This window comes from Bison bison, unplaced genomic scaffold (genome assembly GCF_000754665.1).
Source record: "Bison bison bison isolate TAMUID 2011002044 unplaced genomic scaffold, Bison_UMD1.0 scf7180017864356, whole genome shotgun sequence".
NCBI lineage: Eukaryota > Metazoa > Chordata > Mammalia > Artiodactyla > Bovidae > Bison > Bison bison.
Genome location: NW_011494928.1, coordinates 285,581 through 295,862, shown reverse-complemented (window position 1 = coordinate 295,862; position 10,282 = coordinate 285,581).

The following is a 10,282-nucleotide window of genomic DNA, read 5'->3' as shown; positions in this document are numbered from 1 at the left end:
CCTTTATTGAGCCCATCTTTGCATGAAATGTTCCTTGGTATCTCTAATTTTCCTTGAATAGATCTCTAGTCTTTCCCATTCTGTTGTTTTCCTCTATTTCTTTGCATTGATCGCTGAGGAAGGCTTTCTTATCTCTTCTTGCTATTCTTTGGAACTCTGCATTCAGATGTGTATATCTTTCCTTTTCTCCTTTGCTTTTCACTTCTTTTCTTTTCAGCTATTTGTAAGGCCTCCTCAGACAGCCATTTTGCTTTTTCGCATTTTTTTTCCCCCATGGGGACGGTCTTGATTCCTATCTCCTGTACAATGTCATGAACCTCCATCCATAGTTCATCAGGCACTCTGTCTATTAGATCTACTCCCTTAAATCTATCTCACTTCCACTGTATAATCATAAGGGATTTGATTTAGGTCATACCTGAATGGTCTAGTGGTTTTCCCTACTTTCTTCAATTTCAGTCTGATTTTGGCAATAAGGAGTTCACGATCTGAGCCACAGTCAGCTCCCGGTCTTGTTTTTGTTGACTGTATAGAACTTCTTCATCTTTGCCTGCAAAGAATATAATCAATCTGATTTTGGTGTTGACCATCTGGTGATGTCCATGTGTAGAGTCTTCTCTTGTGTTGTTGGAAGGGGGGTGTTTGCTATGACCAGTGCATTTTCTTGGCAAAACTCTATCAGTCTTTGCCCTGCTTCATTCCATATTCCAAGGCCAAATTTGCCTATTACTCCAGTGTTTCTTGACTTCCTACTTTTGCATTCCAGTCCCCTGTAATGAAAAGGACATCTTTTTTTGGTGTTAGTTCTAAAAGGTCTTGTAGGTCTTCATAGAACCGTTCAACTTCAGCTTCTTCAGTGTTACTGGTTGGGGCATAGACTTGGATTACTGTGATTTGAATGGTTTGCCTTGGAAACGAACAGAAATCATTCTGTCGTTTTTGAGATTGCATCCAAGTACTGCATTTCAGACTCTTTTGTTGACCATGATGGCTACTCCATTTCTTCTAAAGGATTCCTACCCGCAGTAATAGATATAATGGTCATCTGAATTAAATTCACCCATTCCAGTCCATTTTAGTTCGCTCATTCCTAGAATGTCAATGTTCACTCTTGCCATCTCTTGTTTGACCATTTCTAATTTGCCTTGATTGATGGACTTGACATTCCAGGTTCCTCTGCAATATTGCTCTTTACAGCATCGGACCTTGCTTCTATCACCAGTCACCTCCACAACTGGGTATTGTTTTTGCTTTGGCTTCATCCCTTCATTCTTTCTGGAGTTATTTCTCCCCTGACCTTCAGTAGCATATTGGGCACCTACTGACCTGGGGAGTTCCTCTTTCAGTATCCTATCATTTTGCCTTTTCATACTGTTCATGGAGTTCTCAAGGCAAGAATACTGAAGTGGTTTGCCATTCCCTTCTCCAGTGGACCACATTCTGTCAGCTCTCTCCCCCATGACCCACCCATCTTGGGTGGCCCCATGGGCATGGCTTAGTTTCATTAAGTTAGACAAGGCTGTGGTCCTAGTATGAATAGATTGACTAGTTTTCTGTGATTATGATTTCAGTGTGTCTGCCCTCTGATGCCTTCTTGCAACACCTACCATCTTACTTGGGTTTCTCTTACCTTGGATATGGGGTATCTCTTCACGGCTGCTCCAGCAAAGTGCAGCCACTGCTCCTTACCTTGGAGTAGGAGTATCTCCTCACCTCTGCCTCTCCTGACCTTGAATGTGGAATAGCTCCTTAGGCCCTCCTGTGCCGGTGCAGCCACCACTCCTTGGACATGGGGTAGCTCCTCCCTGCCGCTGCCCCTGGCCTCGGGCGTGGGGTAGCTCCTCTCGGCTGCTCCTGCACTGTCATAGCCTGGCATTCTCGGCCGCCACCCCTGACCTCTGACGCTGGGTAGCTTCTCTCGGCTGCCGCCCCTGGCCTCGGATGTGGGGTAGCTCCTCTCTGCTTTTCCTATGCCGTCACAGCCTGGCACTCTCGGCCGCTGCCTCTGACCTCAGACATAGCGCGGGCGGCTGCGACTGCGCACACAGCATGGCCGAGAGGAGCTACCCCACGTCCGAGGTCAGGGGCAGAAGCCGGGAATACCCTATGCTGAGGGGCAGCGGCCAAGAGGAGTTACCGCACTAATTTCTGTATCCTTTAGGCAATTGCTGTGAACTCATCATAGTATATCTTAGCACAGAAGCAAATTCTTCTTTGTATAATATTTATAATGTATTATAATAGATATAAATTTGCTTGATTTTGATCTGCATGTTTGTGTTGTTAAAAACAAAAATAGCTCATATATGTTTGAATATTTACATCTTGAAATAAGAATTAAAATGCAAGAGTATTTCTACTTTTATCATTAAATTACTCTGAACAAAAAAATTCATGAAAAATAAAATCACACCTGGAAGTTCATGATTGCTTAATTTAGAAAAAATTAACCATCCCTACTCATGAGTTGTTTCCTGTGAAGCCAATCACATTCTGAAACTCTAGCCAGACATCAAATCACATTATGTTGAACTGCCATTTAGATTATTCCTGTACCAAATTACCTCACCTAATTATGAAGATACCATTTCTGTATTATTTTACATAAATGATACTTAATGTGCTTTGTGTGGTGGGTCAAAGAAAATCTTGACAGGTTCCACTCTATAGATTAACAGATTTGAGAGCTCTTGATCTCATAGAGAAAATTATGAGTTATCATTCTCATTTTGTTTTAAATTACAATATTTTTTGAACCATATGTACAGTGCTACCCTTTGTTCACACAGGGAGCCTTCCATGGAGGTTCATAATTATTTTTCTAAGAAAAATAAATAACTGTATTTGGGTTTAATGATGTGCTGCATTGTTCATAAGACAATTTATGAACTCAAAAGGACTCGTCTCATCATCCTATAGGTAAGTAGTAAGCTGTTTAACAAGACAAATTAATCAAATGATTTTAGGTTAAAGTCATGGGCAGTGTCCATACATGTGCAAACTCTATTGTGTAGGACCACTTTCTTCTCCTACATGTTAGAAATTGTGCTTTAATAAAGGTTTGTTTTTAATCCCCTAAGGTGCTAATCATATTAGATGCTGTTGAGGAATAAAGTATTAAAAGTGGTTTCCAACTGGAGGGAGCTTGAGGAGCTTTTAGTAACTTATGTCAGAACAATAGACTTAATAACCTATGAAAGCCTGCAGGGAATAGTATAGTGGGGGAGAAAAATATATTCTGTTACGTATACATGAAAGTAAATCAAATATATAAAAGAAACATAAACCTATTAGGGTATTTTTAAAACAAACAAACAAAAAAAAAACACATAGGTTTAGAGGTAAAAAAACAACATTTGTTCTTAATATTTTCAAGAGACTTTTAACAGTGAGTTTTGAATACAGTCAAAGCTTAGACTTCCCACCAGTTACCACCCCTACTATCTTCTGTCATGATCATGAAAAGTGTCATTAAGAAATCTCCAGTGAAATTAAATCTCTAATGGGTGCTCTAAGTATTAAAAGAATTTTTACTTGACAAAGATGGTACTTCAGGTTTTTCCTTTGGTGAGTCATCTGCTGACCATCGAGTGAGACCAGACAAATGCCTCTCATCACAGTGCAAGAAAGCGTCCCAGAGTGGACAACACTGAAGCGATAGTGACACCTAGCAGCAAGCAGGTCAGTATGACGCATCTCACAAAAGACTCTTCCAAATGCATACAGATACAGTTAATTCAAGACTTCCAGCCTTTATTCAAAAGGTGACAAGTACAATAAATATTTATCAAATTCCCCCTTAAATAAATGTCATTTATAAAGTAACCAAAAGCAAATCATTTTTTTTTATTTTTGCCTCCCAAACTACACCTCATTTTAAGCATTCAAATGAGAGTGTCACAAATGACTTTGATTTTAAGATGCATTTTTACAACAGCTGCTGCTGTATTATTGAATCTATAAGCATTGCAGATTAGCTTTCACATGGTGGGTCTTAAAAAATAAAGGCTGCCTCTCTACGAGCATAGTTGACTAGCTGCTTCTAAAATGTTATTTATTTCACTCACATGGCTTTGGAAATGTTTGATACATAGTTCATAGAAATAAGATGAAATAGGAAGCATCAACCTAAATTTAAGATAATTTTAACTGAAAAAAATCATTTCCTGACTACTAATTTACAGATATTTAAAGCTAACCCAAGAATTTTATTCCATAGCATTAATGTAGCAAGACTTTTTTTTTCCTTTTCTTTTCTTTTCTTTACATGAAAGTAGAGTTTGAGCCATATGAATAGCCTATGGACTGGACAGTTTACTTGGTTTTGATTTTGCTTACCAACAGACATTCCTTCTGATTAGTGCTAGAAGCTAATTCCAAGTTGCTTTAGTGAAGAAAAAGAAGTTTGGAGAGGATCCCTAAACTTGTGCCATTGTCCACTGATATCTCAATGTCAACAATTTGTGTTGTAGAAAAATCAGACCTTGACACTGAAGTGTATGCATTATATTAAAATATTTCTACTTATTCCTATTATTCCTGAACACTGAGAAAAAAAGAAAACAGCTTTTCTTGTGTGGCAGTGAACATTAAACTTCTGTCAACATTCCATAGAGATGGTAAAATAAATTTTATTCTGCAAAAATTCACTAAAGTATGATAGATGAAGCTGCCAATACAAGGGAAAGAAAAAAAGGAAGGCATAAGCAAGCCAAACAATAAAACTATGGCTTGCTCTTTTTAAAATATCACTTAAGAAGTTTGAGTTAAATTAAAAGAAAGTCTCTCCCTTGTGGATGGCATAATACTATACATAGGAACTCTAAAAACTCCACACACACACACACACACAGAAATTATTAGAATAAATGAATTCAGCAAAGTTGCAGAATATAAGATTAATATATAGAAATATGTTGCATTTTATGAACCAATTATGAACCATAGAAAAAGAAATTAAGAATGCAATCCCATTTATAATTGTATCAAAAAATAAGGTAAAATACATGGGAATATTAACCAAGGAGATGAAAGACCTATGATCTGAAACTATAAGACATTGATGAAAGAAATTGATGATGCCACAATAAATGGAAGCACATAGAATGCTCATGGATTGAGAGAATTAATATTGTTAAAATGTCCAAACTAATCAGAGCAATATGCAATTCAATGAAATCCTTATCAAAATACCCATGACATTTTTTATCTAACTAGAATATGTAATTCTAAAATGTGTATGGAGATGCAAAAGACTCTGAATAGACAAACTAGTCTTGAGAAAGAAGAACCAAACTTGAGATAACACACTCTCTAAATTCAGACTAAAATATGAAGTTGCAGTCATCAAAATGATTTGGCACTGGCACAAAAAAAAAAAAAGACTTACAGATCAATGAAACAGAATGTAGAGCCCAGAAATAAACCTATACACATATAGTCAATCTACAACAAAAGGGGCAGGACTATATGATGTGTGTGTGTTGGGGGGAGATGAAGACAGCCTCTTCAATAAATGATGCTGAGAAAACTGAATAGCTTCCTGCAAAAGAATGAAATTGGACCACTATCTTACATCACACAAAAAACCCTCAAAATCAAGACTTGAACATAACCATAAAACTCCTAGAGGAAAAGACAGGCAGAACATTCTTTGACATCCATCTTAGCAATATTCTTCTGGATTTGTTTCCTCAGGCAAGGGCAATTAAAACAAAAATAAGCAAATGGAACTATATCAAACTAAAAAGCTTTTGTACAGTGAAGGAAACTATTAACAAAACAAAACGCCACCCTACTGAATGGGAGAAGATATTTGCAAATGATATGGTCAATAAGGGGTTAATATCCAAGCTATAAAAAAAATGCCTATAACTCAATATAAAAAAAAAATCTGATTAAAATACGGCAGAGGACTTGAATAGACATTTTTCAGAAAAAGACATATAGATGGCCAACAGGTACAGGAAAAGGAGCTCAGCATCAGTAATCATCAGGAGAAATGCGAATCAAAACCACAAGGAGATATCACCTCATCCCTGTTAGAATGGCTAAGACAAAAAATGACAAATGTTGGCAAGCATTTGGAGACTAGGAAACTCTCATGTACTGTCTGTAGAAATTTAAATTACTGCAGCCACTATGGAAAACAGTGTGGAGGTTCCTTAAAAATGGAAAATACAACTGTCATATGATCCTGCAATTCTGGGTATTTATCTGAAGAAAACAAAAACACTAACTCAAAAATATATCTGTAAACCCATACTCATTATTGCAACATTATTCAAAATAGCTAAAGCATGGAAACAGCCTAAGTGTCCACTGATGAATGAATGAATGAAGAACATGTGATATACAGTGGAATATTATTCCAGCTTACGAAGAATGAAATTGTCATTTGTGACAACATGGACAGACATAGGGCATATTATGCTGAGTGAAACAAGTTGTACAAAGAAAGACAAATATTATATAAGTTCACTTACACATGGAATCTGAAAACAGTAGCCACCAATCCAGGTATGGAGAAGAAACTAGTGGCTGCCAAAGAGGAGGAGTATGAGAAGGTGGGCAAAATTAGGGAAAGGGGTTAAGTAAAAACCTCCACTTATAAATATCACAGGGATGTAATGTATGGCATAGGGAAAATAATCAATAATATTTTATTGACTTTATATGGTCACAGATGGCAATTAGAAATATCATGGTGAACATTTTGTAATGTATGACAATATTGAATGACTATACCTGAAACTAATGTAATATAATGTAAGTCAATTATACTTTAATTTTAAATATATATATATATACTATACTAAAAACAAGTCTATTCCTGTCTCCTATTTTTTTTATAGAAATGTAACAAATCCAAATGAAGGTTTACACGGGGTGGGGTGGGGGGGCAGTTTTCTTTTTTATGAATTTGCTAAATGCTAAGAATTTCTTTGGAGAGGAAAAAGCTTATTTCAAGTCATCTTAGGAAAAAAGTAGGCGATGAGACCAGAGAGCGATTCCAGACTCCAAAAGCGGCTCTTGAAGATGTGTGCTCTCTGAAGAACAAGACGGTCTGTCTTTCCAGTGAGGCAAATTCTTTACCTTGATCTGTTAGTGAAGAATTTCAAAGCCAGTCTGCACAGATGAGAAATAGAATACCCTGGGAATAAACAAATAAACTAGCATTTTGAAAGGAAATGGAGGGGGCCAAAAACAAGGGAAAGAAAACAAACCACCAAATACATCATATATAAACCCTATGCCAAAAATAAAAAGCAGAGGAGGGGCTTCTTTGATGGCTCCACGGTAAAGAATTTACTTGCCAATGTAGGAGATACATGTTAGACCCCTAATCTGGAAAGATCCCACAAGCTGCGAGCAACTAAGCCTGTGCATGGGGCACAGCTAGTGAACCTGCGCTCTGGAGCCCGGAATCCGCGCTGCTGAAGCCTGCCTTCCCTACAGCCTGTGCTCCACGGCAGAAGAAGCCCACACACTGCAACTGGAGAGCAGCCCCTACGTGCCACAACTAGAGAAAAGCCTGTGTAGCAACGAAGATCCAGCACCACCAAAACTAATAAATAAACAAAGATTATTTTTTTAAAAAAGCATCAGTTCAGTTCATTCACTCAATCGTGTCTGACTCTGCGACCCCATGGACTTCTGCACACCAGGCTTCCCTGGCCATCAGCAGCTCCTGGAGTTTACTCAAACTCATGTCTATCGAGTCGGTGATGCCATCCAACCATCTCATCCTCTGTCGTTCCCTTCTCCTCCCGCCTTCAATCTTTCCCAGCATCAGGGTCTTTTCCAGTGAGTCAGTTCTTCACATCAGGTGGCCAAAGTATTGGAGCTTCAGCTGCTGCATCAGTCCTTCCAATGAACACCCAGGACTGATTTCCTTCAGGATGGACTGGTTGGATCTCCTTGCAGTCCAAGGGACTCTCAAGAGTCTTCTCCACCACCACAGTTCAAAAGCAGGTGCTTAACATTGAGAAGGGGCAGAAATAAAATCTAGACTTAATGACAGTGATTATTTATTAACAACTGACCTCTTTGCTGCTGCTAAGTCGCTTCAGTCGGGTCCGACTCTGTGCGACCCCATAGACAGCAGCCCACCAGGCTCCCCCGTCCCTGGGATTCTCCAGGCAAGAACACTGGAGTGGGTTGCTATTTCCTTCTCCAGTGCATGAAAGTGAAAAGTCAAAGTGAAGTCGCTCAGTCGTGTCCGACTCTAGAGACCCCATGGACTGCAGCCCACCAGGCTCCTCCATCCATGGGATTTTCCAGGCAAGAGTACTGGAGTGGGATGTCATTGCCTTCTCCAACTGACCTCTTTAACCCTTCCTTAATATGGGCTTGGATGGAGAAGGCAATGGCACCCCACTCCAGTACTCTTACCTGGGAAATCCCATGCATGGAAGAGCCTGGTGGGCTGCCTTCTATGGGGTTGCACAGAATCGGACATGACTGATGCGACTTAGCAGTAGCAGCAGCAGCAATATGGGCTTAGAACTCTTCCGAGAAATATACATTTACAAATTCATTTTCTTCTCATCACCAAACCCCAGTCACTGCTATTGAATCTATTTTACAAATAAGAAAGCTGAGATACAGAAAAGTCAAACAAGTTGCATATGTACATTCAGCCAATTGCTTGTGAATAGTCATTCCAAGCAGTACTATACTGTTAACCACTAGACTAGAGCACATCTCAAATACAGGAGTTAATTTTTGTGTGCCAGGCACTGATCTAAGCAAGTATACCTGTCCACCTTGTAACATCCCTGTGAATGAGGCATTTATCTCTATCTTACTGATGAGAAACTTGGAAAAGAAAGGCTTAGAAAAGAAAGCCCCAAACTCTGGTGGTTTAACACAGTTTTAGTGGATTATTCTGTTCATACTGCATTCTTAAAGAAAAAGAATGCCTTTTCATGATTCTTTGTTTCTGATAACTGATTAACTATAATTAAATAATTGATTACCTTCTATGTGTTTCCTGCTGCCACCGAGTAGCAATTTATCATTAAAAAGAGATCCTGTGACTAATGGAAAGACTGCAGATTTTAGAGTCTGATCTCAGCTCGCTCATGCCCTGACTGTGTACTCCTGGATGCGTTTGCTAACCTTGTCAAAAATCAGTTTCCTTAAGAAAATTGAAAGGATTGATATTTTTCTCCTATTATTGCAGTAAACAATTCAAGGTCAATTATAAAATATTCTTATCCTATAGAAAATGCTTGGCCAATGGAAGCTAGTTTGAATTTTTAATCATTTTATTTATCTGTGCTTTTGTTCTAAGGTTGGCCATAATTTATGGGACAGCCTCAAAGAAATTATAAAAGCTTCCAGGAAGAGTGTGAAAACCCAAGACAGACTGGCTGGCTTGTTTCACAAACAGATGTTCCTCTAGTAGAAATGTTACCGATTAATAGCTATTTTAAAAAGCGAGGACTACACATAGATGTAAATATAGAGAATGGCAGTAAGCAGCATTGCATAAATAACAATAGAAATGGAACTATTGTCACGGCAGAAGAAAAGGTTTTAAGTATTTCCATGGTTTCAAAATACCACTCAGGGTATCAGGATCTCACTGCCATTGAAGTATCCATTGACCGGAATTGCCTCCTCTAAAAATTTCATGAGAACTGCTGTTGAATGTGCTATTTGGCAATTTTTCTTTTTCCCTCTATCCATACCTAAATCATCTCTTCTAAAAAATCACATCTCTCACTATTAGGTATCAGTGACTAAGATGGGATTAGAATACAGTGGGAGTCCACTTGATAGGAGGAATCGCATTACAGAAAACCTTCTAATGGCAAGAAGTCTATTTAAGCTGTGTCTCTCAAGGGAGGGGATGCAAGGCCCATTGCCTAACAAAATTAAACTGAAATTGAGCAAAGGGCTGTAAGTTGTTCTTCAGGGGATCATTTAATAAAAGCAATGGTAACCATAAGTATTGGCTTCTACAGGACAGTCTTACTTTCCTGTCATTTTATTTTCAATTAAACCATTCTCTTAAAGCATAACCAAAGTGAATTCATTTCTACAAATTTTAAGACTTTTAAAAAACAAATTAGTTTATAATTTTTTAATTATCTGATCATATACTCTGATTTTAGGATTATAATATTGTCAATACATATGGGAAACTAGCACCATGATAGTGTAATGGGGAAGTACAAATCTGACTCTAATATTGGGTCTGTTTCTTTTGCTGTAGCCTTTGTATTCCACTGATTTTGCTGTAAGTTAATCACTAAAGGGATGTTGCCTATAG